General features: G+C 37.8%; 1 pseudogene; it reads right to left on the bottom strand.

Moving 5' to 3' along the window:
• Window positions 1-274: 274 nt before the first annotated feature.
• Window positions 275-12,377, bottom strand: part of LOC138001048 (inosine-5'-monophosphate dehydrogenase 1a-like) — a 13,949-nt pseudogene continuing 1,846 nt past the window's right edge.

Raw genomic sequence — 12,377 nt, 5'->3', positions numbered from 1 at the left:
CTCGGAAGAAGAGCATCGCAACTACTCTCAGGAGAGAATACTTTTGATTTCTTTTAAATCTATAGACTCCTCAACCACCCCTAACCCCAGTGCAAATTAAAATCTATCGGTGCTAGACAGTAAAATCCATCATTGCTGACTCCTATAGGAGTCCATTGTGTTTGTTGAGGTTACCACCTCAATAATGCAGGAGAAAAATGATGGCCAGTCGAATAACGTATGAGCAAAAGGCAAGGCCCTCCAAAAATATTTTTCCACCACAAATCCTTTAATGTCAAATCTTAATGCTTACTTTGCTCCAATCCAACTGAAAGACAGAATTTCCCTGGGAGGAGTCAATGACAACAACATCTACTCCACTCTGAACCAAGCTTCCAGTCTCTCCTTGTCTTCATCTCTTGTGCCAATGGCTGCACCCACTGGAAAAAGCAACATAATCAGGCAATAGTGGCTGCTTTCCTGTACTTCTTCATTCTGTGCCACTAATATTAACTATGACAGTGAAACCTCTATTAAGCGGCCACTCTCGTAGAAATGGCTTACTGGCCACTTCATGGAGGTTTGTCTCCGCTTGACAGAGATTTGTCAGTTGTAATTCATTAGCATTATAATCTTTAGTGGACAAGAAACATCACTTTATTCTAAAACAAACCACCTTTTTAGGAGTCCTTGCGACCAAACTTTTGCACAAAACAAAAAGGGGCACAGCTTCTACTACTGAATATATAAAATACAGTTACTGTTGGCAAAAAAACAAATTCTCCTTAAATGTTGAGATGAGGTTCTCTTCGACCTTATATTAACATGAGCAATTTTAAAACTATGGCGTTAAAAAACTGAGTTGATTTTATAACTGGAAAAGGATCAAAAAAAAGGAGGACATCATATCATTACACACATGTCTGAAACTGAAATGTTGCATTTAAGGTCCATAACTAATTATTAATAATCTTTTTAAATGCAAAAGGAAGAAAAAACGTTCTCTGTCGCTAAATTAAATTTAAAAAAAGGCCACCAAACTAAGTGTATTAAATGAGGGGGGGGCAGTTTCTAAAAGAAACTGTGGTGCTGCATCGGGGGGTGGGGATAGAAGTTAGTTGTGGGGAAGAACGAGTTAGTTTTAAGTTATACAAAAGTTTGGTTTTTAAATCAACTGGACGTCTGATAATGTAAATTAATTGGCCACCCATTCCAGAGGATTCTAAAAGCTGACGTTTCGATAGCAGCGTTTAGGGTAGCCCTTCGTCAGCTTTTTAGACTATCAGTGGCCAATTGGTACCTATCAACTCTGTTTGATAAAACCAAATTTAAGTGGGTACTTAAACTCTCTTGGTGGCCACTTAATAGAGGTTAACAAGCATTTGATTTACATATTCTATAGAAATGGACTGTGATTACTGGCCCGCTTAATTGAAGGTGACCACATGGAGGTTCCACTGCATTACTATTAACATTGTTACTGACATTACAACAATTAGTCAATGTTACAGCAGCCATGTTTGCATGGAAACTAAAGAAACAGTGACTACAGTTACATTGTCAAAAGAACTTAGATTCTCTCAGGAAAAAGACTAATGCTTATATCTAAAATAAATTATTTTTTCTGTTTTGAAACATTAACATTAGGGACCTTATTAAGTAAAGAAAAACGACGATGACGGCTACAAGAACATTGTCTAAAAATCCTATTTCGAGTTACTTTAATTATTTTGCGATTACTGTAAGTTGCTCGGCTTGGAAAGTGTGAGCACGCATTCCAAGAAGAAACTGGTGAGAACAGTATGGACATTTAGAGAGAAAATTGAAAATTCATCGTCAGGTGCTCTCGTCCTCCACATGACCTCACTTTGATCATTTCACATCGTTGTCAAGACGAGAATGGCAAAAAAAATGTATTAAAATGTAAAACGCACGTGCAGGGCATGCAAAGCTGTTGTTTTTGCTAATTGAAGCTATTGTTTAGGTGGCATTCTCGTAGCCATCGTCAATCGTCTTTGTTTAAGCCCCCTATTATTAGGTGCTGGAACACCAAAAAGCAATCCATCTGACAGTTTCTGGTTATCTGCTAGTGCATAGTAATCTGCTGAATTTTTTTCTTGCGATTGCAAAAAAATGACCAATGCGGGTAATCTACCGCGCAGGTAAACGGCCGGAAATTATGGTATGTGGATTGGGCAACAGACACATACACTGTTCCTGTAAAGCTAAAAAGGTGCATTGTATTTAAGTTAGTGTTGTTTGGGGCCTGTTCCTGAAACCAGCTAGCAACCTTTTAAGGAAGCACAAAAGCAGCTTTGAGGTTGCTGTTTGGTTTCAAAGACATAGCCTAAACAACACAAGAAATCTAGTAACCAAATCTTAAAATTCACAGCGTCAAAGTACCAGATGTGAGATGGTAAACAACCAGACAAAACGACTGGTCACCGGCTACAAACAAAAAGCCTGCTTGACACTTGGAAAACATGGCATGGCTAGAATATTCTATGGCCATTTTCCCACTTCAAAGGTCTAACTGACGACGCTTTCAAGTCGTGTCTAACCAAACCACATTATCATTTAAAAAATCAAAAGGTCCAACCTCTGGAGCGATGATAAAAGCACAATACCTTGCATACCTAATAGCTGCTTGTTGACATCTTTGGAGGCGAGTGGAAAATTCCTGTTTTTCTTCAGATCTGTCCGAGCAATTAATGACACTAACTCCCCTTCTCATTGACAATTGGTAGCTTTCCTGTAAAAATTTAGAACAGTTACAATTACAATAATTATTATTACTATCATCATCATCATCATCATCATCATCTTCATCATCACCACCATCGCTGTCATTATTATCATTATTATTAATACATGATGAGTAGCACAATCATGATGTAAATTTGGGAAACCAGTATCTTGAACGAACACTTCAGGCCATATCTCCGCTGGTAAAAAGTGCTAGCCACTCACATTTCGCAGATATGCTTCTTACATATTAAGTAACATTTACTGTGTAGATTAGCAAAATCGGTCGCTTAAGTTTAGAATAAACGGATTCGGTTGTCCACTTTGGGGACAAAAAATGGCGCGTCACGCGTAACACGCAAACTAGTAAGACGAGCACAACAAGGTTCTTCAGATGGCTTGTACTTTATTCCTCACAACGAAATCAACAACATATTTCACATAAACAATGTTGCAACCAGTAAATAAAAAAAATGTAGTTAATTTCTCACCAATGACGGAGAAAAGAGGCCGAAAAGCACAACAGTCTTGAGCGTCACGCTCCTAAAATCTTCAGTGCTGTTTTGCAATTTGCGTCTGTAACCCACAGATGTTTTGTGGTTAGGAAGAATAAAATATGGTTCGAGAATGCTCATTTGTGGTAGTTGCTTTGGAGAAAGTTTTACCGAAAATTTCTCAGCACACGAGAAGCCAGAGCATTTTTTCTCAGTCTGAAACACTTTGTCCGCCATTACAATTTGCCTTAGAGCCAAAGCACAGCTTCGCAAAATGTCCTCTGTATCTTGCTTGTCCGAGCTCACATTACAAAACCGAAAGAAAAACAGAATGCTCATCTCATGTACAAATTACATGCCAAAGCTCAGAAAGAAACAATTCAAATTGTGAAAGAACGAGACCTCTTTGTGAGTCTGAAACACTTCTTGACGTTCAGAGGTTGACAAAGCGAATTTAGAGCGTGAAAGAACCAAAAGTTTCTCCTAGCAGATCCGCCATTACGTTTCGAAACGTTCCCTCAGAGCAAGCTTTGCTACCAGGCCTTGACTTGTTTTTATCCAGTTAAACCAGTTTTTTCTGGACTTCAGCACATTTTGCCCTGTTTTTTTGCAATCCATGTGGAACATTTCGCCGGAATTTCTCAATTGCGAATCAAGCGAAGCATATAATCAACTCTGAAATTAACATTTCTGTAATGTCAAAGTTAAAAATGAGAATATTTCGGGTTATTTAACAAAATTTTTTAGGGTAATCTAGGCAAATGAGGAAATTACCATGCCTGCAAGGGGTCATGGGTAAATTTAAAATTGCTTATTTTTGATCCATCAGTACAAAAAATTTCATTTTACATTAAGATATCAGCTTAAGAGGCTATTTGATTTTGTCAGGTTCCTTTTCATCCAATTTTATGGCAGCATGAAAAATTTTGTAAAATTTCACTATGTTACACAAATGTACATCATGATTGTGCTACTCATCACATGCAATAATACTAATAACAATACTAACTTAATTCAATCACTTCAATGAAAAGGAAGGATACCAGAGGTTATCCCTATCGAGGGTATCTGCCCGCAGCTGGATGTAATTGACTGAGAGTTCATTTTGATGAGGGAGAAAAACCGAAGTGCCTGGGGGAAAATCCTTGGAGTCAGATTGAGATAGATGCTTCTTATCGTTATTATCATCGCCATCAATTTCATCATTTAAAAGAAACTCTTACCAACCTTTTTTGCTCCTTTGTAAAATGCCATTTGCTTCTTGGAGTGTTATACCATCTTTTGCAACAACCAAGCTTTCACACGGTGTCATTACCTGTTGTAACGGTTGATAAAAAGGTCAATATAAGGGTAATAACAAACATTGGGGTATGTCTGTAGCCATTGCACAGCCAACAAACTGCAAATCAAACAGTAAACAGCTACATACAACTGGATAAATTTGTTAGAGTAGTTAATCTAAGTTACTGTTAGATTAGCAGAAGCCATGATCGGGACTCAGTGGTTCTCAGTTATGCCAACATTTGGTTTGCGAACTTAATCCATTGACACCTGAACTGCCCTAGAATGCCCCCATGTCTGGCATTAGAGAAAAATCTATAGAGTCCAACTCCTGCGAGTCAATGGGTTAAATAATTATTGGGGAGCTTTAGGAACAATGACAACAGTGACGAAAATGTCTCAAATTGGCATATTCAGTGGCCAAAAACAACACCTTTGCATGCTCTGCACATGCGGTTCTCATTTTTGTCCATTTCTTCGCCGTTATCAGCAAAACAACAACGTAAAATAGTCAAATATGAGGTTTTATGGAGGACGTCATTTTCTTTCCTAAATTAAGTGCCCCTCATAACGTTTTCTTTCCCGAGGGACTGCCATGCCTAGAATAGCCGTTAAGTGATTACACTAATCATAAATGATAATTTATGTTTTGAGATGACATTCTTGGTACTGCCCACTAGCAAAACTACTGTAAAAAGCTGTCCATGATGAGTACACACATTATGTTTGGAGGTAGACATTTCTCTCAGTGCCCATGCTCAGAACAAAAACCCTTGTTCTGGCAGTCATCTCCAACTTTAAAGGCTCAAATAATTGAAAGAATAGTGTTTACCTGCACACTGATATGTTACCACAAGAATGCCACAAGATTAAAGATGGCCAACATGGATAATTAACCCTTTGTCTCATAAAAGAGTCGGTTAAAGATTTATATTGTCTAAGCCCAGAACACTCTTTTTAAACCGTGGTTCCCTGCAATTTGTATCCAGTACATACCAATGTGATACTGAAGTGAACTCATCCAAATTGAACTTTAACACTTTTCTTATTACAGTATTTCCAGTTTCAATCATTGCAGGGCATTATTTTATAGTCAGTATCAGAAACTCTTTGTTTGCCTTCATTTTATCGGAAAGTTTGTGAATATCCTACCTCTTTGATCGGCCTCAACAAGTCTGGTTCATGGACAAAGTCAATGTCACGGGAAGTAACAATACCAATTAAAATGCCACCCATCTGACCATTTTCTATAAAGATCAGAAATTAATAAATGAGAGGAAGGGTTGTTTCATTTCATTAATGATGAAGAGCGGCGGCTTTGCCCCCAGTCCTACATGTACATTTATATGTCTGAAATTTAAAACACAATCATGAAAAGAATAATAATTATTATTAACTGTCAAATTCCGAGATCACTGTCATGTTCATCATCTCGGGTGTCATCCTTCTCTTTGTCCTAGCCACCATTATCATTATTTGACCTACAGTATAACATTTTTTGGCAATGGACAGTTCAGGACACTGGAAAGAGGCAAAGTGAAGTTTTCTACTGGGTGAGATAAAAGTACTCTACATGTACGTACATGCACACAGCATAGTTAATAATGGACTGAGATGAAAAAGAGGAGCTAACGCTCCCTAATATGTGTACACAACTTGCATTATTGTTTCCCCATACCCGTTATAGGAATTCCAGAAAAGCCATGTTTAGCTTTCGCGTCTAGCACATCACCGACACAGTTTTCAGGACTCAGAACTAATGGATCCAAGATAAAGCCCTGTTCAAACTTTTTCACTTTTCTCACTTCATTTGCTTGAAACTCCACTGAGCAGTTATGATGAATGATACCAATTCCTCCATTTAACTGTTGAAAAAAGGGGTTTCATTACGATAACATTCACTTGCTTGAGCTACATGTATAAAGACTTTTCAGCTAAGCAATAATGTTTTTTAAACTGATTAATGAGAAGAGTGAGTAAAGGAAATAAGTAAAATGCAGGATAAAAGTATTGTTTCCACAGTCAAGTTATAAAATTTGTTATTGTTGAACTGTCACACTTCAAAAACAAACACACACAAAAGGCATCTGCGAATTCTGGTTGGGAATTTGGGAACTGTATTTTGACTAAAAATGGACGCCAAAAAACTTTGGGATACAACTTCCAGTAAAAAGGGAAGGTAAAGGTAAAAGGGTTCAGCTAATCAAAATTTACACTCCAAAAGTCATATTGCACACAGAAACCTTCCATAAATAATACAGCTGTAAATAAACGTTACTGAACTAGCTTGCTCAGTCAATACTGTGCGGGAAAATGTTGGTCAAGTTCCTTTTTTTGCAAATTCATGCGAGGTCCATAAACTAGCAAAAAAGAAACAAGAACAACATTTTCCCAGTCTGGACCAAGTAAGCTAAAACAAGTTGCAAAATTGTTGAGACACTTTCACGAAAAAACACTTTTTCTGGCTTCCAGTACCCACAGTATCTAGAATTTAAACCTTTCCCACTTCCCCTCCCCTCTCCCAATTTCAATGTTGACTGTTTAAGTGTCCAACATTTTTTTGTCTTGCTTGCAACACTGATAAGGGGGGAGGGGGGCCGCAGTGTGAGAGATAATAAGTAAATTAATAGTGCTCCAAGAGTGAAGTGTCTCCACTATTTTTGCAACTTGTTGTAGTTCAATTAAGTTTTTATTACAAAGTGTATATTGGCCCTCTTGCGCAGGGCTTGCCTCTTCGACTGCTTCTCCTAATGGTTCCAGAAAGTAAAATTGATACTGGAACTCTGACATGACTATATAAAAAACATGTCATGCATATATACGCTGATTCGTGACCAGTCCACCTTAGCAGTCTGTATTGCAAAATTCGAACCATTCAGAGAACCAATCAGAATTCCCCTTTCACCTTGGACCACTTTGCCTAAATAATAATAAACTGTGTGACAAGTCATAATGAAGACAGTGTTTCACACTTACTGCCATTGCTATTGCCAATGACGACTCTGTGGACACAAAAACACAGTTATGACAAATGTAAAAAACAAAGCAATGGTTTAAAGTGCTTTATTACACTGTAAATATGTCCAACTACTGTAACAGTTGTCCTTGGCCTTTTTCTGACTGTGTTTAAATTTCCTGACAATTCTCTGACCTTGAAAAACTTCAGATTTTTTCCCTGACTTTTCAAGGTGAGCAGGAACCCTGCAAAAACTATTTTAAGGATCCAGTGGTTTCAGTAAGTGCTGACAGCTGACAAATTGCTTCACTCTCAGAGAAGTTGTCTATTGACAATAGGGAGCTTAAGCAACGACAATGGTCATGGCAACAAGAACGTCATCTCAAAATGACAATGTGTAGCACAATCACCATACCCAATTGGGGATGACTCAGAAACATTTCCTGACTTATTCAGTTTAACGTCTTCAATAAAGCTATATTTTTGCTGAATGCTAAGGTTATCCTTGTTGATTAGCTTACAGGGTGTAAAAAGGGTAAGCGACTTTCTGTTCTTGAGAACACAAAGGTAAAAGGATAGAAAAATAGGAAAATTTTGAGTGTAACGCGTAACACAATCAAAGTGAAAGTCTTCAAAACCATTTTCATAAGAGAGAACACTTATGTGGATTAACAGACAATAACCAGTGATAACACGCAGTAAATACTACATATGAGCCAAATTTCAACAGTTCAAGTTTATTAAAACACATTAAAAAGATTCAAAATTCCGTAGTTTCCTTACTGTAACGCTGTGTTTTGGAATTCTGGCGCTCACTAGGTTATTGTTTGAAACAAGTCTTCAATTGATATCTGTGGGTTCAAAACCATCTCAACTAAGTGCTCGTGCCTTGTGCTTTAACATAAAGAAAAATTAGTTTGAGGGATCCACTACAAATGGAGAAATCACTCCTCAAAACAGTTGCTACGCTTTTTCTGCTCCGCAATTGCACAATAATATTTTTCGAGACCACTTCTTTCAATGTTGCTCCTGATCCAACCAAGGCATAACTGGGTTCCAAGCAAGCATTTTCTGAATGCTCACAAGTTTCCCTAGCTATTTCCACAGTTTCGTCATTGTAGCTTTCAGGGTCGCGAAAATATTGGCCTTTGACTGAGTCACTACATTTTTTTAACATGCTGGGCCATAATGAACTAAGTCTTGAGTGCCAGTAAACATCACAATCTACTTCGCAAAGAAGCCATGATTTCCATGAGCTTCACAAGGCTTGGTAACCTTTCCTCTATGGATATTATTGGGAAGTCCACAATGTCTTTTCAGGGGCAATTTTCAGGAAATTGAGAGACACATCTGCTCTGACCTCAAATTGTTAAGTGGAGCAGAAAGCCAGCGTTTAGAGTGTCAATAGAACAAAATGAGGGGATGCTATCCTCCATGTAGTGAAAGCTTTCTGTTTTTCCTTTTTATTTGCCTCAAAATTGACTATCTGTATGAAAGACCACGCCTGGAAGGGATCATGGGTAAATCAAAAATTCAGTTTTAACAGACCAAACTTTAATATTTTCTGAACAATTAGAAAGATATGAAAGTCTGGGTGTGAAATAAGCCAAAATAAGTGATTTTCACCCCAATAAACACAATTTCACAATTTTTAGGCATCTAACAGGAATGGGTACGGTGATCATGCTACTCATCTGACGTGACTATTTCAACCTTTTTAACCCTTTTGACTCCCCAGCCGGCCTGAAACGGCCATACTTACTATTTTTACTAAGTATGGGGAACCCCGTGAGACAATCGGTTAATATGACAAGGGTATGGTAGTTCCGCAAAAATGAAACTGGTAAAATGGCGCTTAATTTAGGGGAGAAAATGACAATTTATCCTCAAGTGCTGACGTTCTTCATACATACATGTAAAACTTCAAATATGGATATTTCACGTCGCAGTTTTTCTGAAGACTGCAAATAAATGGACAAAAGTGAAAAACCTGCAGAGCGTGCGAAGCTCTTGTTTTTGCCCACTAAATATGACTAAATATGCTAATTTGTGACGTTCTTGTTGCCGTTGCCTTTGTCATTGCTTAAGCTCCCTCATAACGACAGTAAGTTACCCTATTGAAACCAGCCACCAACTTTACATTTTTATTGAGATCCCTGCCAGGGCTGTTAATAAGGGCTCGCAGCCAGCCAAAACCACTGGCTAGTAAGCCATCTGCAGCCGGCTACTTTCCTCTCATTTTACCGCCAGTCAAGATGAAAAACCTTAACATCAAAAAAACTTTTAAAGCAATGTTCTCCCCCTTTTGAGGGGAACTGATGGCATTAATTTTCTTAAGAAGATTAAACAGGAAAAATCAGGACAAACTTCTTCCGCTCGATCATTCAAGCGAATGATCTGGAACGCCTGGAACATTTAACCGAATACAGTAGTTCCCATTATTGCGCTTAATCTCACAAAACAACATGACATCCAAGAGTGCCAACTTCCCTTTGATGGCTGCCTACTTTTAATTCTAAGCCTTTTACTTTCAAATTTATTGACAGCCCTGCATGGGAATCTTATTCAAATGCAGCAAGATGAGAAAGAAATACACGTATAATAACTGTCAACAGCCAATGAAACAACATCACCTGTCACTGTGTCCATTGGAGAGCTTACAAGAGGAGTTTTCAGAGTGATCTTTTTAGTTAATGCTGAGGTCAAATCCTGAAACAGAGAAACAACCATATTTGGTAAATCGTTCGACCAAAACTGAAAATGCCTAAAACTCAGCGAGAATTATTTCTCAAAATGATTATCATAAGGCCCTCCTACACTTTTCAAATTTTGTCAAATAGAAATTCCATGCTATAGTTTACGAAAAATGATGGGACAGTTCCCATTTCCCACCTCTTCCTTTAGTTTCATGAGAATTTTTACATCTTTTTCACTGAAATGCACGGCAGAGGACTGGGTTTAGTCACTAATGTGCATTCTGATGAACCAATGTTTAAGGGATGTCAGATTTCCATTGAGTTAGTTACTTCAAAGACCCATCCATGCAAAGCTTTTTGTAGGACTCTTGACTAAAAATCTTCCTTGACAACTGCTGTCTTTCAGTAGTTGAGAGCCACCCCCCTTGAGATCTTGTGATTAATAAATAGTATAAATACAAAGGTGATTGTACAAAATCGCGCGCTCTCATTGGCTCGCTATCTCGGATTATCAGCCGATAATCACCTCGACGGACAAAATGGCTGCCAGTAGTCGTTTTGCCACTGTAAGTGAAGATGATTTTGCATTGAAATGTTTGTTTTTTCTCTTTTTTGAAATAATCACCTGTGTATTAATACTAAAACAATTATTCGCCTCAGGCTCAGTGATTCTCTGTGAATATTCACTGATAATCACTTCGCCATCGGCAAATAATTGTTAATTATTATTATTATTATTATTATTATTATTAACAATTTTAAAACAATGCTGTTTGGCAGTCTTTTGCCATAATGCTTCTACTGCAGCATCCAACCAAGGGTTCATACAAGGTAGAGACTTAGCACTTCGCATTGCACTCTAATCAGTTAAGTCTGTTCAAATGTAAGTGCTACACGGCCAGCGTTTGCAAAAACGTAATCCTTCATCTTCAACTTTCTTTGAGCAGTTACTGAGTTCCTTAACATTCCAAAAATGATTTGATTGATAATAATGGCTGTGAGACGAATTTATAATCCTTTTCCAGGAAGACTTGAAAGTACAACCATTAGGGGTGCAAGGATGGCACAGAGGTGAGAGCATGTGCCTCCCACCAATGTGGCCCAAGTTCGATTCCCAGACTCGACATCATATGTGGGTTGAGTTTGTTGGTTCTCTACTCTGCACGAAGAGGTTTCCTCTAGGTACTCCGGTTTCCCCTCTCCTCAACTTTATTTGTGTTAACTGTAAATTTCAGTTTACAGTGTCCCCAAATAGTGCCCCAGCGCTAGAACGACCAGCCACTTAAATAAAGTTCTTTTCCTTTTTTCCTTTCCTTGCCATTTGCAGATCCTATGAAATTTCAAATGTAGCACTTTCTTCTCCTGAAGTTATTTGAGACTCTTAAAGTCGCTATGGCGCTTACTTTTTCCAATTTTTTACTTTTCGTTTGAATATCTTTAGTGTCTGGAGTGTAGTACTTCAAAGAAATTTCCCCCATAGTGAAACCATGCATTTTAGTCGGCGTTTGATTTATACGCAAAAAATGTTTGGCCAAGCCATCTGGGCCCTGGTAACTAGTGATGTCAAAGAACTTGCAAAAGTGTGAGAATAGAAGTCTTGTTGAAAATCTGACGATTTTGAATGGAATTACATTATTGACTTCTTTGAGGTACCAAACTCCAAACATAAATATTTGCACAAAAAGTTAAACTGTGAAAAAACATAAGCATCACAGGGACTTTTAAGTTTGTGCAGACGTCCCCAATGTAAGAGCAGTTATTTATTACCAGGATACTCTGACAAATACAACACTGTTTTTTACATGTAAGCAATGCAGACCTCATTTCCATAACTATGTTTTTTATTGTCTTAAGGTCAATACTGTAATTAAATATCTCACAGTTTTAAAACTTACCACTTCATCGGCAGTAAAGTCAATAAAGCCAGGAAGAATAATGAAATCACTGAAAACAAAGCAAAATAATTATACAGTGTATTATACAGTGTTCCGTTATTTATTTTGCATCCTAACACAGTGTACTGTAAAACAAAATTGCAGAAAAAGCAAAGCCAGGCATGTCCAGCGATGCAAAGCTACCAATTATTTTGCTTATTCTACTACAATGGGATGAATTGTAGCATTTTAATCGTGACTGCTACTATCATTGCTCAAGCTCTGACAGTAACAGGGAGTTACAGCCATACAGTAGCATTGACAAAGTAACAGATTTAATGAGCTTAAACAA

The sequence above is a fragment of the Montipora foliosa genome, chromosome 4, assembly GCF_036669935.1.
Source record: "Montipora foliosa isolate CH-2021 chromosome 4, ASM3666993v2, whole genome shotgun sequence".
NCBI lineage: Eukaryota > Metazoa > Cnidaria > Anthozoa > Scleractinia > Acroporidae > Montipora > Montipora foliosa.
The sequence above is the reverse complement of the archived record's forward strand: the minus strand, read 5'-3'. Positions and strand labels throughout refer to the sequence as shown.